Below are 26,998 nucleotides of genomic sequence, written 5' to 3'. Positions count from 1 at the left end.
TTTGTTTCCCTTCTCTTAGGAGACTTATCTAGAAAAATGTTGCTATAGATAATGTCAGAGAATTTACTGCCTGTGCTATCTTCTAAGAATTTTGTGGTTTCAGGTCTCACATTTAGGTCCTTAATCCATTTTAAGTTTATTTTTCCATATGGTAAAAGAAAGTGGTCCAGTTTCATTCATTTGCATGTAGCTATCCAGTTTTACCAACACCATTTGTTGGAGAAACTGTCTTTTTCCCATTGCATATTCTTGTCTCCTTTGTCAAAGACTAATTGACCATATAATTGTGTGTTTATTTCTGAGCTCTCTATTCTGTTCCATTTATCTATGTGTCTGTTTTTGTGCCAGTACCATACTGTTTCAATTACAACAGCTTTGTAGCATATCTGGAAATCTGGGATTGTAATACCTCCAGTTTTCATCTTCTTTTCAAGATTGCTTTGGCTATTCTAGGCATTTGTAGTTATATACAAGTTTTAGCATTGTTTCTTCTAGCTCTGTGAAAAATGATGTTGGTATTTTGATAGGGATTGCATTAAATATGTAGATCGTTTTAGGTATTTTAACAATATTTGTTAAATATTTAGGACATTTTAACAATATTTGTCCTTCCAATCCATTAACATAGAATATCATTCCATTTGTGCCATTTTCAATTTCTTTCATTAATGTTTTATAGTTTTCAGAGTACAGGTCTTTCATCTCCTTGGTTACATTTATTCCTATGTATTTTATTCTTTTTGGTGCAATTGTAAATGGGATTGTTTTCTTAATTTCTCTTTCTGCTACTTCATAATTAGTGTATAGAAATGCAACCCATTTTTGTGTATTAACGTCTTACTCTTCAACTTTACTGAATTGATATATAAGTCCTGATAGTTTTTTGGTGGAGACTTTAGGGTTTTCCATGTATATAGTATCATGTTATTTTGCAAATAGTGAAAGTCTTATTTCTTCCTTAACAACTTGAATGCCTTTTATTTTTCTTGTCTGAATGCTGTGGCTAGGACTTCCAGTACTATGTTGAATAAAAGTCATAAGAGTGGACATCCTTGTCCTATTCCTGATCTTCGAGAAAAAGTTCTTAGTTTTTCACCATTGGTGTAAGCTATGGGTATTTCATATATGGCCTTTATTATATTGAGGTATGTTCCCCCTAAACCTACTTTGTTGAGGGTTATTATCACATATGGATGTTGTACTTTGTCAAATGCATTTTCTGCATCTATAGAAATGATCAAAGTGTTTTTATGCTTTTTCCTATTGATGTTATGTATCAGATTGATTGGTTTGTGAATATTGAACCACTCTTGCATCCCAGGAATAAATCCCATTGATTGTGGTAAATGATTTTTTAATGTATTGTTGGATCCAGTTTGCTAATACTTTGTTGAGGATTTTTGCATCTATGTTCATCAGAGATATTGGCCTGTAGTTCTCTTTTTTTGGTAGTGTCTTTACCTGGTTTTGGGACCCAGATGATGCTGGCCTTATAGAATGAATTTGGAAGTTTTCCTTCCTCTTCTATTTTTGGAGTAGTTTGATAAGCATTGGTATTAACTCTTCTTTAAATGTGTGCTAGAATTCACCTGTGAAGCTTCCTCCTGGACTTAGTTTCTTGGGAGATTTTTTAAATTACTGATTCAATTACTAATTACTGGTGATTGGTCTGTTCAAATTTTCTATTTCTTCCTGATTCAGTTTTGAAAGCTTATATGTTCCTAGGAATTTATCCATTTCTTCTGTGTTGTCCAATTAGTTGTAATATAATTTTTATAATACTTTGTATTTCTGTGGTATTGGTTGTTATTTCTTCTCTTTAATTTCTGATTTTGTCTATTTGGGTCTTCTCTCTCTCTCTTTCTTTCTCTCTCTGTTTCTCTTTAGGAGTCTGGCTAAATGTTTATCAACTCTGTTGATCTTTTCAAAGAACCACATCTTATTTCATTGATCTGTTCTATTGTTTCCTTAGTTTCTAGTTTACTTACTTCTGCTCTTATCTTTATTACTTCCTTCCTTCTATTAGTTTGGGGGTTTGTTTGTTCTTTTGCTAGTCTTTTAGGTGTGAGGGTAGGTTGTTCTCTTGATATTTTTCTTGCTTCTTGGGGTAGGCCTGCATTGCTATAATTTTCCCTCTTAATCAACTTTTGCTGTATCTGAAAGATGTTGACTATTGTGTTTTGTGTTTTCATTTTCATTGGTCTTCCTGTATTTTTTTAAATTTTTCTCTTTGATTTCTTGGTTGACCCATTCATTGTTTAGTATTATTTAACCTCCATATATATGTGTTCTTTCCAGAATTTTTCTTGTGGTTGATTTCTAGTTTCATAGCATTGTGTCATCCCTGTGCAGGGGCCATGCTAATCTTCTCTGTATCATTCCAGTTTTAGTATATGTGCTACCAAAGTGAGCAGTCTAGTTTCATAGCACTGTGATTGGAAGAGATGCATGGAATGACTTCAGTCTTTTTTTAATTTGTTGAGGCCTTTTTGTGACCTAATATGTGATCTACTCTAGAGAATGTTCTATGTGCCCTTGAAAAGATTGTATATTCTGCTGGAATGTTCTAAATATAGTTAGATCCATCTGGTCCAGTGTGTAATTCAAAGCCATTATTTCCTTGGTTTTTTTTTTTTAAGTTTTTATTTAAATGCCAGTTAGCTAACATAGTGTGCAATATTAGTTTCAGGTATGAATATAGTGAACCAACACTTCCATACAACACCTAGTGCTCATCACAACAAGTGCACTCCTTAATCCCCATCACCTATTTGACCCATCCCTCCACCCACCTCCCCTCTGGTAACCATCAGTTTGTTCTCTAGAGTTAAGAGTCTATTTCTTGGTTTGTGCCCCTCTCTTTTTTCCCCTTTGTTCATCTGTTTTGTTTCTTAAATTCCACATATAAGTAAATAATATGGTATTTGCCTTTCTCTGACTGACTTATTTTGCTTAACATAATATAGCACAATACTTTCCAGCTCCAGCCATATTGTTGCAAATGGCAAGACATCTTTTTTTATTCTTCACATACTTTTATATTTTTAATCCTTTGACTGAATATATATATATATATATATATATATATATATATATTTTATAGCTTTTGTGCTTCCTACTTTTCTTACTTCTATTTAAGCACCCCCCCCCCACTGGCCAAGATCCCCCTTTAACATTTCTTGTAGGGCTGGTTTAGTGGTCATGAATTCCTTTAAATTTGTTTGTCTGGGAAACTCCTTATCTCTCCTATTCTGAATGATGGCCTTGCTGGTAAGAATATTCTTGGCTGCAGTTGTTTTCTTTTGTTTTGTTTCAGCACTATGAATATATCATGCCACTCTGTTCTGGCTTGTAAAGTTTCTGCTGAAAATTCAATTGAGGGCCTTATGGAGTTTCCTCATAAAGTTTTCCTTTATCTTGCTTTCTCTTTCTCCTTTCCCTTCTCCTGCTGCTTTTAAAATTCTCTCTTTATCACTACTTTTTGCCATTTTACTTATTACATGTCTTGTTGTGGACCTCCTTGGCTTGATTTTGTTAGGGGCTCTCTGTGCATCCTGGATCTGGATTTCTGTTTCCTTCCCCAGATTTGGGGAGTAGCTATATATTTTTCTGCTCCTTTTTCTCCCTTCTTCTTTTCAGATCCCTACAATGGGAATGTTATTACACTTGATGGTGTTGCTGAGTTCCCTAAGTCTATTTTCATTTTTTAATTTTTTTCTCTCTCTCCGGTTCATCTTCATTGCTTTCCATTACTCTGCCCTTCAGGTCACTGATATGTTCTTTTGCTTCCTTTAGCCTTCTGTTTATTTCATCAAATGTATTTTAAATTTCAGCTATCGAGTTCTTTACCTCCGGTTCCTTTTTAAGTTGTTTTGTTTTGTTTTGTTTTAATACTTTTTAAGGGTCTCACTGAAGTTCTGCACTCTTGTCTCAATCTAGTGAGTATCTTTATGGCCATTACATTCTCTATCAGGCATAGTTTTTATTTTATTTATTTATTTATTTTTTAGCACTCTTGCTTTGATTTTGTCCTGTTATTTCATTTGGGGCATATTCTTCTGTCTCCTCATTTTGTCTAATTCTGTGTCTTTTTTTTTTATCTGTTAAGAAAGTCAGCTACATCTCCTGCTCTTGAAAGTAGTGGCCTTATGAAGAAGAGGTCTTTTAGTGCCCTGAAGTGTGCTGTTCCCTGTTCACCAGAACCTGACACTTCAGAGGTGTCTCCTGTGTATTGCATGTGCCCTTCTGTTATACCTGAGCTGTGTTTGCCTTTAGTCCAGTCATCCGCAATGGCCCTCTTTGCCTATTGTGGGAAGGGTTTATTCCTTGTGTTGTTAGTGGGCCAGTCTGGGGCTTCCTTGGACTTGTGTTGAGACAGACTAGGCATTTGCCAGAACTACAGTAGCACCAAACTTCAGGGTGCTTTCCCTTTGTTTTGTCCTGAGAAGCTTTCATTGGTAGGCAGGACATGCCATCACACCACATATCTTCCTCCAGCCCACTTCTGGGGCTGAAGTTGGACTGGTATATGTGGTTATCTTCCCTTCTCTCTGGGGCAGGAGTCAGCTTGTGGTGGTACTAACCCCTGTGTTGGCTGCTTGCATACAGTCAGGCTTATGGCACTGCTTTGGATGTACTCTTGTCAAAGGTGTATTGGAAGGGGCAGGTCTCAGGAAAATGCAGGGGTGGAGTACAATGTTAGAAATATTTGAGCAGGTCTGCTGTGGGAGAGGACCTGGAACCACTTTAGTAAACTCCTGTGGCAGGGTTGGAGGGAGTGGGTCTACAGGAGAATGCTAGTCCTGCAGTGACAGCCAAGTTCTACACTGGTCTGCTGCAAGAAGGAACCTGCAGCCACCCTGAATTCCAATCAAATTCAGGTGGGTTGGAGGGGGCAGAGCCACAGAAGCATGGGCATGGAGTGCTGTTATCAAGCTAGGTAGAAAGTGACATGCTATCTTGGTTCCTGCAGGTGTCTGTGCATCTAGGCTGTCAGGCAGAGAAAGGAAATGAGGTCTACCAGCTCCTTTGCTCCTGGAGAAGTCTCCCAGTGATCCTTGCCCCTCCAGCATATGCTTTAAGATTAGTAAACAAATCTTCTTCCCAAATACCCCAGACATTTTTCAAACTACTACTTCTATGTTGTATCTCTTTGGGGCTATTTGTTGTGCTGTCTCTTTAAGGGCAGGGACTCAGTTTCTCCTTACTTTCCCAGATCACTTAAAGCCAAGCCTGCTGATTTTTATTTATTTATTTTTCTCTTTTTTAAATTTTTTAATTTGAAATAATGGAGACTCACAGGCAGGTACAAAAACAGAACATAGAATTACATGAGCCCTCTAGGTTTATGCTTTTTGCCAGATTTTGGAAATTTTCAGCTTTTATTTCCTTGAATATTTTTTCAATTACACACCCTTTCTCCTCTTTTTCTGGGACCTGGGTGACATAAATGTCATATCTTATATTGTTGTTATCGTTGTCATGGTTCTCTTCATTTTTTTTTTTTTTAGTCTATTTTCTCTTTGTTGTTCAAATAGGGTCAGTTGTGTTTTTTTGTGTTCAAGTTCACTGATTCATTCCTGCCACCTGCATTTTTCTATTGAACCCATCCAGTGTATTTATTTATTATTTTATTTTTTCAACTTTATTTGGTTCACTTTTATAACTTCTATCTTTGCTGAGATTGTCTCTTATTTGTTTCAAGAGTCTTCGTAATTGCTTTTTGAAACGTTTAATCATAATTGCTTGCAAATGCCTATCAGATAATTACAGTATCTGAGTCATGTTGTTGTTGGCATCTGTTGATTGTTTTTACTCATTCAAGTTGTGATTTTCTGGTTCTTTTTTTTTTTAATGATTTTTTATTATATTATGTTAGTCACCATACAGTACATCCCCGGTTTCTGATGTAAAGTTCGATGATTCATTAGTTGCGTATAACACCCAGTGCACCATGCAATACGTGCCCTCCTTACTACCCATCACCAGCCTATCCCATTCCCCCACCCCCCTCCCCTCTGAAGCCTTCAGTTTGTTTCTCAGAGTCCATAGTCTCTCATGCTTCATTCCCCCTTCTGATTACCCCCCCTTTCTTTATCCCTTTCTTCCCCTACCGATCATCCTAGTTCTTATGTTCCATAGATGAGAGAAATCATATGATAATTGTCTTTCTCTGCTTGACTTATTTCACTTAGCATAAGCCTGCTGATTTTTAAAGTTCCAGGTATTAAGCCCACTGACTATAAGAACTTGCAAAATTATGCCCCTCTGGTTTTCAAAGGCAAATGTTATGGGAGTTCATCTTCCCTGTGTGGTTCCCTGTGCCTGGGGTTCCTGATATGAGGGACTCTTTATTTTCTCTTGGGATGATCCCATGGGGCAGTTTAGCTTCCCACCATGTCTCTATCTTTCCTACCTTTTTTGATGTGGCCTTTTCTCTGCATTTGGCTAAGGACAGTCTTTCTGCCTGACTTTGGGTCATTTTCTGGGTTATTTACACTGATACAGGTATTGTCTAGTTGTATCCATGGGATGAGGTGAGCTTAGGATCCTTCTATTCCACAATCCTCGCCAGACAGCTCATGGTATTTTCTTTTTTTGTCTCTAGATTTTTCAGAGAAACCATCAGTTGCACTACAAACATCTATCCACCTATTGCCATTTCCAGAATTACGAAAACATTTCTCTGTGCTCTCTTTAGTTTCCCAATTTTAGCCACTCATGAATTTGTAAGAATTGGTTATACAAAGTAACCTGTCAGTATGTTTAAGTCCTCAAGTTCATTCCACCTTTAGCAATACTTTCACCAAATATAGTTCATATATGTAGGCTATAATTTGCATGTACTTTTATGATTTAAACATCGATGCTGGTCTCCTGCTCTTGATATTTAATTGCACATTTAATTGACACTGTAATCATATGACTTAAGAAAGAGATTGGTTCTCTTAAGTGAGATGCAGAGTTCTACTAAAAACTCCCTATGTTTATGTATTGTACCAAGTTATTACACCCAGATGTCTTTTTTTTTTTTTTAAGATTTTATTTATTTATTTGACAGAGATAGAGACAGCCAGCGAGAGAGGGAACACAAGCAGGGGGAGTGGGAGAGGAAGAAGCAGGCTCATAGCAGAGGAGCCTGATGTGGGGCTCGATCCCATAACGCCAGGATCACGCCCTGAGCCGAAGGCAGACGCCTAACCACTGTGCCACCCAGGCGCCCCTACACCCAGATGTCTTAATTTTAAACCAATAACATACCAATCTCGGACTACCTAGTGATTCAGCATCTCCCATGTTTCTACAACTTTGCTATTACTGTGATATCTGAATAGTAGAGAGATATCTTTGGTTTGTCTTGTTTGTAAACTGTTCTGAAAGGAGGTTGTGGGGATAAACACAGAGGATAAAACTTACTGTATGTAATATGAAATATATATATATATATATCCCAGAATTATCAAATTTCTGTAAGCGGCAACTATCAGTGGAATGGGACTCTTCTGTGAGTTGTGCTGCAAAGCCTAAGGCAGCATTCTTGACAGTTTTTCAGGGAATTGGAGTCAAATACAATTAAAGTATGTAAAACAATATGAAATGTGCATACCAACTTCCAAGAAGACAATTTGGCCTTAGAAATGTTTTGATGGACTTCAGATCACACAATTCAATTTTACGTCTGTCATGCTATGAAAACCAATCCATATTTTAGAACCTTCATCTATAAATTCCTTAAGGGAAGCTATGTCCCAAATCAATTTTGTGATTATTACCTACTTCTTTGTAAACTTTGGATATATTCTTAGTATAATGTAAGTCATGTACGTGAAAAATTGTAGTAACTCAAAACAATAAGACTTGTTTTAGGCAATGGTGCTTTGAATGTTTTAAGAAAGTTTGTTCTGCTATCTAACATAGATTACCATAATTAATTAGAGCTGAGCAAGTCATCCATGGTATCATAATTTTTTATTGTGTCATTCCTGAGAGATTAGAAGTTGCATGCATTTTTTGAATTCCCTTGTATAAAGAAAATCACATTTTCATAACAAACTGTTTTAGAAATGTAATTTTTTGTAAAAATTCTTTTCCTTTGTTGTTTCAATTTTTCTTTCTTAAACAGCCAAGTATTATTTTTTGTTTGTATTGCAAGAACATTATGGAAAAACTCTTGAAAAAATCTTAAACAGGAATCTGAACTTTTTTTGAAGGCTACAGTTTATAGAGAGAAAACATGTGCTTGAGAAGCAAACAAAAACCACAACAAAATCTCTTTAAGCCAAAGGACAAAACAAAAAATATATTATAAAAAATATATATAAGTCTTTCATTTTCCAAAGTACTTCAAATGAATCTTCAGTTATATTTTCCATAATTTATAAACTCTTTCCTCCATGAAAATGCAACGTTCTTGGTTTTGCTTTACTCATTGGTCTTTATCTTCCTCACTGGCTCCTCTTTTTTCCCTCAAAAGAATATATTCTGCAAGCTGAAAAGCATTGCCATTGCTTTAAATTCTATACTCCTTAACAAGACCATTTTCGAATTTTCAAATATTGACCTCTATCGCCATATTTCAGACAAATCTTCAAATTAAATAATTCCTAATGCTTCTTTATAGCGTAACATCAAACTCTTCCCTGTCTAAAATGTGCTTTTTTTCTCAATTCCTCTATCTTTCTGTTGGGACAGGATTAAACTAATAATACAATACCTCACTCTAAGTTGGTACTTAGATAAAATAGAATGAATTGGATCACATTTTTTCCTACTACTTACACTGAAAACTCTCATATTTTTTCATGCCCTGTTCTCTCTCTTCAAAGACTGAGGCTGAACTTCTTCCAATTTTTTCTTGGGATCCTTCTTTTACATTCACTACACGAATGAAAGGTGATTATGATTTATCACTGTAGGTTCATCAGTTGTAACAAATGTACCACTCTGGTGGGGGATGTTGGAAATACAGGAGACTATGCATGGATGGGGGCAGGATGTATCTGGGAAATCTCTATATCTTCCTCTCAATTTTGCTGTGAACCTAAAGTTGCTGTAAACATTTAAAAAATTTAATAACTTTTAAAGTTATTTTTATTAATTTTTTCAATGGATACTTGAATCAGTCTTCTTGGTTTTCCACCTACTAATCTTAATATTATAAGCCCTGAACAATGTCTTGCTTTTCTGTCTGCATCCGCTTTTGTTCCTAATGTGTCACCACAATTCCAACCAAACTGATATTCTCACCGCACTTTAAATTTCTTATAAAGATTTCATTCCTGTAGGTACGTTGTGCTTGCTATTGTTACAATTCTTAATAATCTCACTCCTATCTCCTCATATACCCAAATCTTACTAATGCTTAAAAGCCCAACATACATTTCACTCATTTCAGGAAAGTTTTTCTGAACATACTGTTGTATGGTAATCCCTCTCCCCCCTTGTTAAGGATTAAAACATGCTGGGCTTTGGTAACAGACAGAACTACATCTAAATGTTAATTCTCTATCTTACTATTTTGTAACCTTGGACATATTTCCTGATTTTTTTTTCAGATTCTTTAAGGATTAGAATGAGACAGTGTATCTAATTAATGTCATTTCGTAAAGACTGGTTTAACTCTATGTGTACGTAATTGTGTGGACATATGTGTGTTTGCATACAGTTTCTTGTATATAGACATAGCAACTGTTCAATAAATTGTACCTACAATTGTTCTAAAGCACTTATCTTTTCCACTCATTTAATCATCGATCACATATTTAGCAGGTATAATGCCACAATTATGGATGCTGTCCCAGTTCTCTCCATTTTTCTAACTCTATGTATGAGTTCAGTTTTTTAGTTATTTTCAATATCTCACAACAAAAGAGAAGTCACCTTATAAATATCTTTTGACTTTAGTGGAATAAAATTTCCCCCCAAACCTCAGCCTAGGATCGTTAAGTTTTGTACATAGTAGCAAATCCTGAGATGTACATGCCTAGATTGTAGACTTAGGGAAACTCAGAGGTAATATACTTAAAAACTGATCTTAAGAACATTGCAAGAATAATTTCTAATTAGACTTTTGCCCCAATGCAGTGTAAAAAGCTCTAGCTTGGAGTTACTATAAAGCTCCCATTCACTGAATATCAGCTCAGTGCTTTTGATCAAGTGATATAAATTCTCTAGGTATCCACTTTCTTCTCTACAAAATGGAGATAATATAACACCATTATTACATAGAACCTTGAAAAACAATTGAGAAATAATAGTTGATATCAAAGTATTTCATGAAGCTACACTGTACATAAAAAGTGTTATCATAAGTACTTGTGCACAGACCTGAAGAAAATAAGATTTATTTTCATTTGCAGCACTTTTGTACCTAGATGTTGATGACTGTGATCTAAAATGTATCAGAATGTAGCATGTCCTCCGGAAGGACACAGGCCATTAAAACTGAGAAGGAAAGGAGATGGCACAAGGTTCTGGAAGTCACAGGTGGTGGGAAACTTTCATAAAAAAAAAACAGATAAAGAAGGAATAAAAATAGATGTGAATGATCACACTGAGATTTAAAAAAACAAAAAACAAAACAAAACAAAACAAAAAACTAGGAATAGAGAAAATTGGAGGATAACCCATTAAGGTCATTTCGGTTCCAGACAATCAATAAAGCCTTCAGTTTTAAGAACACCTAGAAGGATTTCTAGGTGACAAGAGAATTTTAGGGAAAAGGTGTTCTAGAAACACAGCTATGCAAATACAGTAACAACTTTTTCAAGGCTAGGAACATGGAAACGTAATATATAGACCATGGAAAAAATGTAGCATTTTGTATTTTAGCCATAAAAGGTGAATATGTTATTTAGTTGGGTAAAGTTCTTACATATTAAGCATAACCTAAGTATAAAAGAATTCCTTAAAGTACTATTTGTAAAATAAGAGGAAATAGTAACAAGTTTTAATCATGCAGCTGCTGAACACAAAACATAGTGTGGAGATCAAGAGCAGGTCCTCAAATCTGAAACAATGGCTATTCAACATTTATTTTAAGAAACACTAATGAAAATTTGGTAGAAAATAAAGCATGAAACCAAGAACTGTTTTATCATTGAGGGGGGGGGGTTAATACCCATCAACTAATAGATGTCAAATTCTACTACGTTTTTACCTGGAAAAGAAAGTAGAAAAAAAATTTTTTTTAAACCTGTATTATTTTTTATATACTTATTCACCATTGCTCTATTTTTAGATGTGTAGAAAACTATTTTATAATTTGCTAAAAGTAATTTCTAAAAGTTCCACCAGTGCTTTTTGTCTTTTTCCTTATGGCATGGGTCTTACATTAAAGTAGATTGGATGGCTTGACTTTTATTATTATGACTCTGAGTGAAATACTCCAAAGAGGTTAACCAGAGGCAGACCAAAGTAAGAGGCTATTGTGAAAGGTATATATGCAATGCACACTGTGATTCATCAAAGTTTTCTGGTTTTGATTAATCAATTTCCGTGATTGGATAAGAAGTCTAGAAAAGCTGTTTCAACAATAAGGCAAGAAACCAGCTGACCAGACTCATGAACAGCTTATAACATAACAAGGAGGAATGACACTAAATCAACATTTGACAAAGAGAAATGTAAACTTGTAGATAGGGTTCCGGCAAATACTCATGTAAATGATTTTAAGTGAAAATTTGAACTGAGGTCGATTGAAAAGCTATTTTGGGACGTGTATTGATATTTATTAGCCATTAAATATGATCTTATATGGAAATCACCTAAAAATCAACTAAAGGACATCAAAATGGGAAAGGAGGAATGTGTTGCAATTTACCTGAGAAATAACAGCAGAAAATGGTAGACATTAAAATATTGAGATCACATTTTATCAGCAATATCAAATACCAAAGAGTAGTTTCCATTTAATGTAAATGCTAATATTGGTAGTTTATTTTGTTACGAAAACACATAACTATCTCCACCTAAGCTATGTGTCAAATATTTAAAAATAGTGTACAGGGGTGCCTGGGAGGCTCAGTCAGTTGAAAGTGCACCTCTTGACTTCAGCTCAGGTCATGATCTCAGGGTTGTGCGATGGAGCCCGAGTCAGGCTCCAAGCTCAGGGCAGAGTCTATGCTCAGTACAGAGTCTGCTTGCAATTCTCTCTCTCCCTCTCCCTTTGCCCTTCCCCAGCACTCACTAGCTTGCTCTCTTTCTCTCTCTCACTCAAATAAATAAAATATTTTTTAAAATAGCGTATAACTCTTTTTTACATAGAGGAAAAGCTGAAAATAATATTGCCCAGTGAAGATGCCCCACACTGCTATAAACTTCTCATTTTCCTGAACGTGTATCCAAACTATATTAGCAGTAGTATAAAACAAGTAACTTTTCTTGTCAGATCATAATCTAATTATCTTCCATAATATATGGATAATAGTCTTTATAGAAATTAAGGTAATGATTTGCCCTTTGCATCAATAAGGCACAGAAATATAATGACCAAAGTGTCAGAACAGTGTGTACACATTTAGGTATTTCAGTTCCAAATAGTTTTAGTTAGAACTCTCAAATTCACACCTTAAAATCAAAGGACCATTTAAAAATAACTCAATTAGCATACTATAAGCAAAATTATAACTAGATTTATCAATCAGTTAAATGAAAGACATGAACTAATTACAGATACTCAGAGGTAAATGTTAAAAACATAAACTGAATTTCTATTGCCTCCTTACAAAAGAACTCCAATTGTTTGCTACTGTGGGATACTAGCTCTCTACCTCCATCCATTTATATTTCACCCCGTTCATCTGATTATTCTTTCAGTTAAAGTTATAGGGTACATTGCAGGATCAAACATATTTCCACTGCAAGAGTCACCATTTCCCATTTTTAATTCCATAGATCTCGCTTTTCTAGATTCAGCAACTCTCGCATAAGACAATTCTACTTTCACCTGTTCCTTTTTTCCCCTCATCTTTTCTGCCATGTATTTCCCCCTCCTATTTGATTTTCTTCAAACTCATCTGTTAGCACACCTTTATCTCTAGTTCTCTCTTTCTGATGCGACTTCCCTTCCTACCCACATTTCCTTTCCCCACATTCCTTTCTTATTTCAAGAATTCTCAACTTCTTTCAGATGTTGCCCTTCTTTACAGCTTGATGGGAGGGCTATTTGGCCTTTAGGAAACCTCCATTACAACACTTTGAGTAAAAACATGGGCCATTGCCACCAGAAGGACAATTTTTGCTAAGAATCAAACAAATATTCTATACTGTTTTCTGTTTCTTCAGTTAAAGGTAACTCCCAGTGTAAAATGCACATATCAGCCATAGCAGCCCCAAGGAAATGCAGAAACTGTGTTCAGTGTATCTGAGGCATGGCAACTGCTGTTTTACAGTTCTCTTCTTTAATCTATTCTTCACTTCAGTTTCCTTTACATTCCTTTTGACTAGCCTTAGGAATAATGCATTGACACAGGACACTGACACATGTACTGTCTTATCTATGGGAGGAGGTGGGAATGGAGAAGATGGTAATGAGAAGAAAGACAACGCTGATGCAGTTAACCTCCGGACAGGGTTAGCAATCTCCTCAGTGGTACAAACGTAGTTGGTGTTCATCGAAATCTTCACTCCTCAGGAGCACCTTCCTGGCTCCAACAGTAGACTCTTGTGTAAGCTAAATAGTTAGAATCCCCATTAGGAAGAGTCCATAAAGAGTACTGATAATTAATAGAGGAATAAACAGGGTAGGGAGAGAGAAAAGGTAAACGAAACAATGAAAGAGGTAAAAATGGCCGAGTAATCCAACTGTTTTTTTCAAGACTGGACTGTTTCCTGATTACTAACACTGTATCCTGTGAGGATCACTCAGGGAGAGTTAATGCTGCTTGTCTATTTGTAAATACAATTCTTTTTTAAGTCTCAAAAAGAGTAGGTAAAGATAGTAAGTCAGGACTTGAAAGAATGTTTTAAGAATGGACAGAAAAAAATGGGGAATGGTCTTAGCTTTGGTTCAGTAATTTACTAGTGTATGAGCTTAAAAAAGTTAGCTCCAAATATTTCAAGTCCTCAAGTATCAAATAATTCTTCATGGTCTCAAATTCTCCACTTATAGAAGAGACTCATTGAGCATACTTAATAATAATGATAATTCATATTTTTATGTATAACAGGGACTGTGCTAACACTTGGCATACATTCTGTCATCTAATATTCACAACAACCTAACATTGTTTTACGTGTTATAAATTCTTCTCATTTTATGCATAAAGAAACAGAGGAACCAAATAACTTGACCAATATCTTATATCTGATAGGTGATATTGCTGCTATTTACAATCTTAGTCCACAGCCCAGCATCTAAACCATTAGATTGTGTATCTTGTCTCTGTCTCCCCAAATTTTTCTTCAAAAAGCAGTACTCTTTTGGCAAAAATAACCTACCACATTATGCCCATGAAATCTAGATGGTTTTACCTACATTTTGGAGCTAGATCTGGCTTTCATAAAAGCTATTCAATAATTATCTCTTATAAAATTATATTTATATTATATATCCTCTCAGGGAGTTAGTTATGTTTATCAATTAAGATTTATGCATTTTGTTTTATATTAATTATTCTTCAGTTTCAAAAGGTGATATCCTATTCTGCTATTTATATCAGTAATATTTGTATCTTCGATCCAATATGTTAGCTATTAGTCACGTGTGGGTGTATAATTTAAAATTAAATTAATTTCCTTAGTTGCACTACTCATATTTCAAGTGCTCAGTAAGCACATATAGCTAGTGGCTACTGTATTGATCGGTGCAGATATAGAACGTTCCTGTTGTTGCAGAATGTTCTGTTGGGCAGTGTCAATCTAATAGAATGCATTTATTCGGTGTTTGAGCAATAACCATTTTCTGTTGGTGATAATGATTTCATTGATTACACTGATCCTTCTGACTCTCCTTTTATTTTTCCTCCTTTTTTAAATTTTTTCCTCTTTTTTGACAAAATTTCCTATCATCTCCTCCTTCATTTTATTCTTTGCTTAGTTTAATTTGACTTCTGTTCCTACTCTCTCCAGAAAAGATAATCACAGAGGTTACTAGTGAGCAACTAATCACAAAATTCAGCCAGCCTTTCTCGTCTCGAGCCCCTGGCAATTTCAGCAGCCTTTAGGAGTCACCACTCTCCTTTTCAGAACTCTCGTTTCCTTAGTTATCTGTTAAGTCCCACCTGCATTTTCTTCTGATTCTTCCTTCTGTTTTGTTAATGCTTCTTCCTGCTTCAGCCTTATCTAGACTTGGTTAGAATTCCCCAACACTCATTATTATTCCAACTAATTTTTCTGAGCATGAAATGCTTTCTTCAATGAGAACCTTACCCAGAATCATGAACAAATAAAATAAAATAGACCCTTCACAAAAGCTCTGGTTGATAAAAGATGAGGTACCCAGAGGACCACACCTTTATCCCCATTCCAACCATTGCCTTGACTTTAAACCAAGATAACTCTTCTTCTCTCAAATCACAGTTAGCCACAGGCTAATTGACTAATTGTTCTCTTATCCAAACTGGCACTTGAGTTTTAACTCCACCTCCTCAATTGGACATTCCTTTTATCTTTATTAACAAATGCCCTCTAAAATAGGGCGTGTCCTTGAGCAACTTTATAATCCTGCCAAATGACCCCCATCTGGCTTCCCTTATTTATCCCTTCTTAATAGTTTATTCCTACCTATGTCAGTAATAAGCTTATGTACCCTCTTCCTTGATCACGTTGATCAACATTATACTTTCCATTCTCTCCACAATAGTAGAATCTGTTTTGGAACCGCATATGGTCGTTGAATCATACCATATCTTGATTTGCAATTAAATGTTACTGTGCAATTACCAAAAAAAAAAAAAAAAAAAAGATCTAAAAGAGCAGCTACCTGTATTAAAATGCATAACAAAAATGTTAGCTGTCATCATTATTATGCATATATCTTGTCTTGAAACCTAGACAGTAGGGCCCTTAATAATAGAAAAATGTACCTAATAAATTTAGTATACACCAACAGTGACTGCCAGGGTTTTATATACATATTATCTATCTGTACAGCACATATTGATTAAAGATGATACTTTGTTCTATGCATTTTGGTAATCAGTAAACTTCAAAGATTTTAATTACAACATATGCAAACGATTTGAATGCAAATAGGAACAATAGAGTATAATCCTCTGCTAGATGAAAGAAGAATATAAAGGAAATCAGCTCTGAATTTTTTAACATCAATGACTGTTGTTTATTTGATGTTTAACTCCCATGTAAACAATATTTAAAAGAAGACATAAGAGCTCATTGTCAAATCAAACGTACTTTCTTGAAACAAAGAACTAGGACACAATAATACAAGTTGCAGTTCATCCTACAAGCCAACTGCTCCAAGCAGCCTTTTCTCTCCCCTTTGGCAGATGGTACTCGTTATGATTGCTCTCAAATGAGAGTGGTTTGAAGCAGGCTTGTATTTACAATTATGGCTCTCACATAAGGAGGTTTACTAGGGTTCTAAAGCTAATTAGCTCTGTCCACATCTCAATATTTTTTGTTCCTCTAGCCCACAGTCATTTTGGCAATCATGGAGAGAGGGCAGCCTTGGGAAAGGGCAGAGAAAAGCTGAGAATATAGATAAGGCTCTTCTGTGTTATTCTTTTTAAAATATTAGGTTAAAAGAATAATCTTAAAAGCATTGCTATAGTTACAAAAACTCACAGGGCATATGACAGTTCAAGATACAATGGGACATGAATGTTTCTACATAAGAAATGAATATACAAAATCTAGGTTTCAAATCTATGCTTGTCTATATTTTCTGACACAGCCATAGTAGAAAGGTTTGAGGTGATACATATCCATTGACGAGTCCTTAAGCAGAGAAAGATGGAGCTCAGTTGAGGAAGATCTGACTGGTGATATATCTCACTAATAATCCATTTTTTTGAAAAAGGAACACAAATGTACCAATACCAAGATATGTTATAAAATTCTGAGAGTGTGAGGACAGGAAAAACAGTGAAGACTGACTTAAGTTTTACAAATGGGAGTGGCATTCCTGAACAAAGTTAAGCTAGTCAGCCAATCACCATCCATCTCCATACAGAACAAAATTCAATCAAAAGCAAACATATGTTAAAAAGTAAGTTGCTACATGTCATTGATTTTTAATAGTTGCCATATAAATAAAATCTCCATAGTCAAGATACAGTAGACATACTCTCTGGCAGGCTCACAAAAAGAAAAGAGTCTAAACGAGCTATTTATATCCATAAAATTATGGAACTTGGCTTCCTAAGGCATGGAACTCCTCTCTGTGCCTGTGTTTACTAGACTGCATTACTAAACCTTCATTGCTACCCCTCAGCAAAGAGTGTCTTATATGTAATTATTAGTGTTTTAATTCCTGTTCACTACTTAGATGAGGAAATTTCAAAACAAATTCATTGTAATGAATATATTCTGTCCCACAACAGCTTTATGTTTATTTATCTTAGAATTCATTGAACAAAAGTGCTCTTCCATATCACCAACCAATAGGTCTTCTTTCTTCCTCCCTCCTGTTCTATTTTGATATTACTGAGGAACATTTTATTTCTGGATGCATAGATAATTCTTGATACTGTACCCCATACACTTAGATACTGTTTTGTTTCTTAATTTTATTCTAAGTATCTTTTTATTAAGGAGGTGAAATGAGAGAATACAAAAAAGTGTATTTCTCAATCACGTGTTCACTGTTGTTCACTCTGTCATTTAAATACCAAGAATGCGGGTAACAACTTCCACTAGTCAAGCAAGATTTTGAAATGTATGAACCAAAACAACTTTTTTTACAGAAAGAAAATGACAGTAAATAGCAGAAAGTATATTTTATCCTAACATTCATCAGTATGTTAACTTGAGCTTAAAGGATTTTAGCAATATATGGAATTGAAATCTTATATGTTGTAGAACAAAGATTTATCTCCTGAAAATGCCATAACTCTTAGTAATCTTCTTAAGACTATTACCACTAGGCTTCAGCTTAGTTCGCAGATACTCTGTTATTACAGCAATATTCTTTAGTCAAAAAGTACACACACACACACACACACACATATATTTCAAATAAGAACGGAAAGATTTAGAAAAATAAGTTACAAAAGAAGTACAAATATTTCAACAAGGTACATATTTGGAAAAACAAATTTCAAGAATTTACAGTTTTTGGTCAAGAGAATGCCATATTTGGCTCAGTGATGAAACTGAAAAAAATAAGCATTGGGAATTAACATAAAGTATTGTGCAAAAATTATTTCTAAAATGTATAAAACAGGGAACTAAATGTCAGCATGAATTGAAAAGCTCTAACACTAATAAGAGATAAAGTCTAGACTAGTGAGATAATCATCAAACCAGGATCTGTATGACAGTTCATCTACATTCTTAACCAAGAAATTCCTAACCTATATTCTGTTTAACTGGGGTAATTGTCATACAACGCTAATTTTTAAAGTTAATTTTTCACATGTAGAGGGTTGTTATTGTTTTAAGCTTTAAAGACACCATGTATTAACATTGGGTTCAGCAATTCTTTATTAATTTGGCCTCGGAATTTCATATATCATATTTTTAATCTTATTCTATTTTAAATGCTATGTGCAATAGTCTAAAAGACCTATTAATTATAGACTAACTGAATACATTAAACCATTATTATATAATTTAATTCAGTTCCAAACTATGTACACTTGCATAGTACTTTATTTAAAGCACTTAGAAGCAGGGCACCTGGGCGGCTCAGTTGTTAAGCGTCTGTCTTCGGCAGAGGGCCTGATCCTAAGGGTCCTGGGATTGAGCCCCGCATCAGGCTCCCTGCTCTGCTGGGAGCCTGCTTCTTCCTCTCCCCTCCCCCTGCTTGTGTTCCTTCTCTCGCTGGCTCTCTCTCTCTCTGTCAAATAAATAAAATCTTTTTTAAAAAATGAAATAAAAAATAAAGCACTTAGAAGCAAGGACAATGCTTTCTGTTGACTAAAATGTTGACTTCTATGCATTTTTTTCATATAAATAAATGCAATAGGAAATTGTTGAATTGCAAGAATGATAATTTTGTAAGAAACTATCAACAAATATCATATTGTATAATTATGAGATTTATTGAGATAGCAAATATTTTTGGTTAAATATTTTTGATAGTTTAACAGATGTGCATAGGCCATGATAATTTATTAAATAATCTATTTTTGTAAGCCATTGGAGGGGACTTTTCTGAAGTAATTGCTGAAGTTTTTTTTTTCTATAAATAAGAATGATAAACTAGAGATTTTCCTAAGGTTTCTTCCTATTTGGAAACCTTTGATTCTATGACTTTTTCTTAATGTGTCTACACTTCAGTTGGATATCAAACTATGGGAAACATGGACCAGTTTTGTGCATGTATATTAAGCCTTCAAGGTAGTGAGGTAGAAGCTTGGATCTACCAATTGTCAGAGCAGAATATATCGTTATGTGTTTAGAGCCCAAGAATTGCAATCACACTCTGATTCTGGTTTGAAAAACCTCTAAAATACTAGCCTGGTTTCAGGGCAATTATGGCACATTTAATTCAGTTGAGGAAATGAGGACAAAAATAAAGCCCTGTGCTTCTGAGAAGATAATTTATACAGGTTTCAGAGAATAGAGGCAGATTAAATAGTTTGATCAATTTGTATTAAATAAATTAATGCATATAATATGCCTTGTGCATAGTAATTTTTCAGTAAATGTCAGCTAGAAATTGTGATATCCACAAATATATAGCCTATTGTATATTTTAAAAACTTTCATATATTATTATGCCTATGGATTTTTTTTATTCTATAATCTTCATTAAACTGAAGTTAAAGATCAGATAAAATTTTAAAAATACATTCTTAAAATTCTCAAGTTTTATTAGTCAGAAAATGTATTAATTATTTTAATTCCATCTTTAAAAGTTTATTTGTGGAGGTAAGAATCAGATACTATCGTGCAAGGAGGGAATAGGGTTACTTTGATGAGAACTAAACAGAAAGTCAAAGAAGATAGAAAAGATAGATGACCCACTGCTAAGCAGGCACTGTGTAAACATTATTAGAGGGTAGAAAAGAAATTGCTACAGAGATATAAAGTAAAACAAAAAACAAAAACAAAAAAATGCCTTATAAAACGAGGATGGCTTTAGTTTTCAAAGAAAGAGCACACAGGGTTGAGAATCATCCTGGTAGATTTACTTTTCTAGATATGGTAAGAAAAACATGTACGCATTTTCCTGTTAACTTCTTACATTAAAATGTTTCTAACGTTTTTGAAGCATAGTTGACACACACTATTACATTAGTTTCAGATGTACAAATAGTGTTTCTACAGCTCTGTAGGCTATGCAGTGCTCAAAACAAGTGTAGCTGCCATCTGCCAGCATGCAACACTATTATAAAACCATTGATTATATCCCCTATGCTGTCCCTTTCATCCTGTGACTTATTTACTCCACAACTCGAAGCCTATATGGGGAAGCCAACTCCCCTTCATCCACTTTATCCATCCCCCTGCCCCTCTCCTATATGGAAACCACTAGCTCTCTGTATTTTTGGTTCCATTTCTGCTTTTTTTGTCTGTTTGTTTTATTTTCTATATTCCACATATGAGTGAGATCATATGGTATTCGTCTTTCTCTCACTTCCTTCACTGGGTATAATACTCCCTGTGTCATCCGTGCTGTCACATATGGCAAGATCTCATTTTTCTTTTATGGTTGAGTAATATTCCATTGTATATACGGTGGATGGACACTTAGGTTGCTTCCATGTCTTGACTATTATAAATAATGATGCAATAAACATAGGGGTGCATCTATCTTTTTGAATTAGTGTTTTTGTTTTCTTTGGGTAAATACTCAGGAGTGAAACTACTGAATCACATGGTATTTCTATTTTTAATTTTTTAAGTAATCTTCATATTGTTTTCTACCGTGGCTGCACCAATCTACATTCCCTCCAACAGCGTACAAGGTTCTCATTTCTCCTCATTCTTGCCAAGGCTTGTTATCTCTTGTGTTTAGAAACACCAGTTTCTAACTGGTATCAGGTGAGAACTCATTGTGGTTCTGACTTAAATTTTCCTGATAATTAGTGTTGAGTATCTTTTCGTGTGTCTTTTGGACATCTGTATGTCTTCTCTAGAGAAATGTTTATCCAGGTCCTCTATTAATTTTTTAATCAGATTATTTGGTGTTGAGTTGTGTAACTTCTTTATATATTTAGAATATTAACTCCTTATTGAATATATAATATACAAATATATTTCCCAGTTAGTAAGTTGCATTTTTTTTTTTTTGGTGTAGTGCTCAATAATTTATGTTTGCTTTTGCTTCCCTTACCTGAGTACGCTATCTAGAAAAATGTTTCTAAGGCAATGTCCAAGAGATTACTGCCTCTGTTTACTTCCAGGAGTTTTTTGGTTTCATGTCTCACATTTAGGTTTTTAATTCATGTTGAGTTTTTTTTTGTGTGTGTGTGTATGGTGTAAGAGAGTGGTCCAGTTTCATTTTATTTTTTTGCATGTAGCCGTCCAGTTTTCCCAGCACCACTTATTTAAAGAGACTGTCTTTTCTCCATTATATATTCTTGCCTCCTTTGTTGTAGATTAGTTTGCCATGTTAATTGTGGGTTTATTTCTGGGGCCTCTATTCTCCTCTATTAATTATGTGTCTGTTTCTGTGCCAGTACCATGCTGTTTTGATTACTATAGTTTTGAAGAATATCTTCAAATTTGGGATTGTGATACCTCCATCTTTGTTCTTTCTCAAGATTGCTTTGGCTATTCAGGATTTTTTTGTGGTTACATACACATTTTAGTGTTTGTTCTAGTTCTGTGAAAACTTCTGTTGGTATTTTGATAGGGATTGCATCAAATCTGTGGATTGATTTGGATAGTATGGACATTATGACAATATTAATTCTTCCAATCCATGAGCATGGAATATCCCTTCATTTGCTTGTGTTGTCTTCAATTTCTTTCATCAGTGTTCTTTACTTTTCAAAGTAAAGTTCTTTTGTTTCCATGATTAAGTTTATTCCTAAGTATTTTATTTTTTTGATGCAATAGTAAATGGGATTGTTTTATTAAATTTTTCTTTCTGCTACTTCATTATTAATGTGTATAAATGCAACTGATTTCTTAGCCTGAAAATTTACTGAATTTATTTTTCAGTTTTGATAGTTTTTTGGTGGAATCTTTACGGTTTTCCATGTATAGTATTATGTCATCTGCAAATAGTAAGTTTTACTTCTTCCTTACCCATCTGGATGCTTTTATTTATTTTTGTTGTCTAATTGCTGTGGCTAGGAATTCCAGTACTATATTGAATAAAAGTATGGAAACTGGGCATTCTTGCTTTGCTGCTGATCTAGGGGTAAAGTCTCTCAGTATTTCACCATTCAGTATGATGTTACCTCCGGGTTTTTCATATATGGCTTTTATTATGTTGAGCATGCTCCCTATATAAACCCACTTTGTTGACAGTTTTTGTTATGAATAGAAGTTGAGTTTTGTCAAATGCTTTTTTTACATCTTCTTGAAATGACTGAATGATTTTACCCTTGCATTAAAATTTTTATCTCAGCATAAATGTTAGTCTAAATATTTATTATAATATCTTAAGCATACACCCAAAAGTTCAGTTATTTCCATCTTTTGCACAGAAATATTACCATTGGTTAATATAGATTTTAGCATGTAACTTCCTCATATTCAAATCTCTGAATTCCTTAAAAACTTTAAGCCACACCTATATGAAAAGTTTTAAGTTCCCTCTAGAACAGGTGGGGGGGGCAGCATCTAGGGCATTGTAGGATATTTATCAGCATCTTTGATTTTTACTCACTGGACGTATAGCACCCTTAATTGTGACAAACAAGTATCTCCAGACATTGTCAAATGTCCCTGGTTGAGAATCACTGCTTTAGAACCACTCTTGTTCTTAATCAGGGGACTGAGTATAGAATCCTGGTTAATTATGGTGGATTCAACATCCATGTTTCCCTCCGTTCCTTCATAAAACCTCACTGAAATTATAAAAAAAGATTAATAAGTCACAAAATAACAAGGGAAAAGACAAGTAGGGTGGTTTGAAAACATTTATATGAAGCGGTTTTCCAGATAAATTTTTATGAACCTTCAGAAGAATAGAGTTTATTATGAAGATATGGAGGCATGGAAATTCTGGACTATAGACTACCAAGAAGAGCTGAAGGCAGGAGTCCAAAACTCTTATTGGAAATCAACAGATAATATCTAAAAATAACTTCAGACTCACAGAAAATCATATAAGCTTTCTCTTTAGAAACACAGAGGTGATTACTAGGAGAAATATTTAAAACAGCTGCCTGTGTGAAGCATAGATCAGAGGTGGCGAGAAATAGGGCAGGTGTTGCTTTTTGTTGCTGCTATAAACCTGTAAAGTTTCTTGAATTTTAAAACTTTGTATGTTGGACAACTTGTCAAAAAATAATAATTTGAAAAAGAACCAGATGACTGAGTAAAATCAAGTGCACGGATAGTCCTGATTTGAGCTCATTTTGTTTCCTGAGCAATGCTGCTTGTTGCCGTGGAAAGCCCCAGCCTTCTGACCCAGTTGTCCTTGACTTAGGCCTCGCCAGCAGAATTGGGTTTCCAGTAGTCTTTTGCCCTTATATCCTTGGATCCTCTTTTCAGATGAAGTGGTTCTTGAAAATTTTTCTTGTATTAGAAATTGGACCAGTTTCTTTGTTTCCTGTTTCCAGGTAGAAACCCAGGAACAAGACAGAAATTCATTTATTTCAACTGGTGTCCCAAATCAGAACAGAAAACATGTCTCTTTATCACTCTTCTGAATAGGAGTCTGAAAACGCCCCTGGCTAAGAACAAATGAATAGTCTGAGGAACCAGGTCCCTGGCTTATTGTTGGTTGTCTATGCTCCAGTTACATAAACTCTCAGCAATGGCTTGCTCTTGGCACTTGAAATGAGGATTTGCTTTTGAGCTCAGTTGCTGGTTGGAGTTCACCTACATTCCTCCTTCCTGCCTTAATTCCTTCCTTCCATCCAATCGGTCATGAATCATACGACACACCGTGCCAGCTTATCTGTTGTCAGGCCTCACTAATGACATCCTTTAAAGAGGATTTGCAAAATCTCTGCCTCTATAATCTGTGTTTGGACACCCAATAGCTAGTGCTTTGCTGATTTGACTGCCTGGAATGAATACTGTCACTTCCTCTCATCACTGTTTTGAACTCTCTCCCATAAACCATTGATTAAAGTCATGCTGGATTTAGGATAATGTCCTTAAAATAAGTGTAGTATAAACTTGCCTGCCTGAAGACAGGAAAGCTTGAAAAAGATGTCTTGAAGTTTGTTCTAGCTTCAAAAGTCTTTGTTCTTAAATTTTATTGGTCCTTTTAGACATAGCTCACTATAAAAATATTCCATACTAAGAGGTAACACAGAAGTTAAAAAAAAATATGTCTAAAGCCTCTGACAATAACAATTGACGGGATAAATATTTTAAGAAAATGTTTCCAACTGTTATTCTTTGATTCCTACTGAGGACCTAACATTCAGAAATAGACAGAAAGGGTTTTTGCCAATTGAGCTCTTGAACAAAGAAAGCTGATGGATTTCTCAGTGGGGAAATAAGAGACACATCGTTGGCTCCTTTTTAGATCTTGTAAGTACATTAATGAGCCTTGTTCTCTGGTTCTTATGAATATAAAACTCTCATTGGCTTGCACGTACTTCACTGTTCCTAGACTGCAGTTGGAGCTTTGCCTGGGAAAGGACGCAGAACGGCACTCCCGCACTGTAGGTCCTGAGGGATCAGTGGCCCTGGGTTTTACACAAATCCTCTACTGTGTTCCACTGTAGGAACATTAGAATCATTCCTTTTTGTTTTGTTCCATATTATATTTCTTTATAAATTATAAATATATGTTACATTATGAAATCATATATATGTTATTTTTCAGTATTATTTTTTTTCAACTTTTACTGGGGACATTTCTACTTAAAACAAGTGTTCGCTTTCTAGAGGAATAGTGCCTCTAAACCAGCAAAGAGAACAAAAGCATTTTGACCTGTGGAAGACAGAGTTTGTTCACATGTACTATTAGAGGTTATAAAGGCTAAAACTCAGTCTCATTACTTCCCTGATTGCCACGTATCCAACTCTTGGCCAATGAAACAGAGTTCTGCTGCTCCTGCTACTTCCCCTATGCCTGCACTCTGTCTACGATGCTGGGAGGTGCAACACCCATAATGAAGATAGCGGAACAGGAGGCAGGAGACTGGTTCTTTTTTTTTTTTTTTAATTGTTTTTTTTTTTATTTTATTTTTCACCATACAGTACATCCCCGGTTTCCGATGTAAGGCTCGATGATTCATTAGTTGTGTATAACACCCAGTGCACCATGCAATACGTGCCCTCCTTACTACCCATCCCCAGCTTATCCCATTCCCCCACCCCCCTCCCCTCTGTAGCCCTCAGTTTGTTTCTCATAGTCCATAGTCTCTCATGTTTCATTCCCCCTTCTGATTACCCCCCCTTTCTTTTTCCCTTTCTTCCCCTACCGATCATCCTAGTTCTTATGTTCCATAGATGAGAGAAATCATATGATAGTTGTCTTTCTCTGCTTGACTTATTTCACTTAGCATTATCTCCTCCAGTGCTGTCCATGTTGTAGCAAATGTTGAGAACTCGTTCTTTCTGATTGCTGAGTAATATTCCATTGTATATATGGACCACAACTTCTTAATCCAGTCATCTGTTGAAGGGCATCTCGGCTCCTTCCACGATTTAGCTATTGTGGACATTGCTGCTATGAACATTGGGGTGCATATGGCCCTTCTCTTCACTACGTCTGTATCTTTGGGGTAAATACCCAGTAGTGCAATGGCTGGATCATAGGGTAGCTCAATTTTTAACTTTTTAAGGGACCTCCACACTGTTTTCCAGAGTAGCTGTACCAACTTGCATTCCCACCAACAATGTAGGAAGGATCCCCTTTCTCCACATCCTCTCCAACAATTGTTGTTTCTTGCCTTGTCTATTTTTGCCATTCTAACTGGCGTAAGGTGGTATCTCAGTGTGGTTTTGATTTGAATTTCCTTGATGGCTAATGATTTTGAACATTTTTTCATGTGTCTGTTAGCCATTTGTATGTCTTCATTGGAAAAGTGTCTGTTCATATCTTCTGCCCATTTTTTGATTTGTTTATTTGTTTCTCGTGTATTGAGTTTGAGAAGTTCTTTGTAGATCTTGGATACCAGTCCTTTATCTGTAGTGTCATTTGCAAATATATTCTCCCATTCCGTGGGCTGCCTCTTAGTTTTTCTGACTGTTTCCTTGGCTGTGCAGAAACTTTTAATCTTGATGAAGTCCCATAAATTCATTTTATCTTTTGTTTCTCTTGCCTTTGGGGATGTGTCATGAAAAAGGTTGCTTTGGCCGATGTCGTAGAGGTTGTTGCCTATGTAGGAGACTGGTTCTTGACGGCATCATTGAGCAGGTGGTGGTAGCCTAAACTTTGGCCAGAAATGTGTCTTTTGTTAAATCTTACAGGCTGAATTTTTGTGTCTCCCTAAATTGTACATGTTGAAACCTAATTTTCAGTGTGATGGTATTTGGAGGTGAGGCCTGTGGGGAGGTGGTTAGGGCATAATGGCAGGGCCCTCAGGACTGGTATTAGTGTCCTTATAAGAGACTCCAGAGACCTTTTTGCCATGTGAGGTTTTAATGAAAAGATAGCTGTAAACCAGGAAGCAAATTCTTACCAAATACCGAATCTCCCAGCTTGTAGGTCTTGACCTTACCAGCTTCCAGAACTATAAGAAATACATTTCTGTTGTTTAAAATCCACCCACTCGATGGTATTCTGCTAAGAGCAGCCCAAATGGCCTAAGGCAATAATAGCCACAGAACATAGTCTGTATGT

The 26,998-nt window shown here is 35.3% G+C and overlaps 1 non-coding gene across 1 annotated transcript; it reads right to left on the bottom strand.

Moving 5' to 3' along the window:
- Nucleotides 1-2,307: 2,307 nt before the first annotated feature.
- On the bottom strand, nt 2,308-2,414 carry LOC121101611. The gene has a single exon (XR_005833594.1). It is a non-coding gene; the product is annotated as a U6 spliceosomal RNA (small nuclear RNA).
- Between the last annotated feature and the right edge of the window lie 24,584 nt (nt 2,415-26,998).

The sequence above is a fragment of the Ursus maritimus genome, unplaced genomic scaffold (assembly GCF_017311325.1).
Source record: "Ursus maritimus isolate PB19 unplaced genomic scaffold, ASM1731132v1 scaffold_8, whole genome shotgun sequence".
NCBI lineage: Eukaryota > Metazoa > Chordata > Mammalia > Carnivora > Ursidae > Ursus > Ursus maritimus.
The sequence above is the reverse complement of the archived record's forward strand: the minus strand, read 5'-3'. Positions and strand labels throughout refer to the sequence as shown.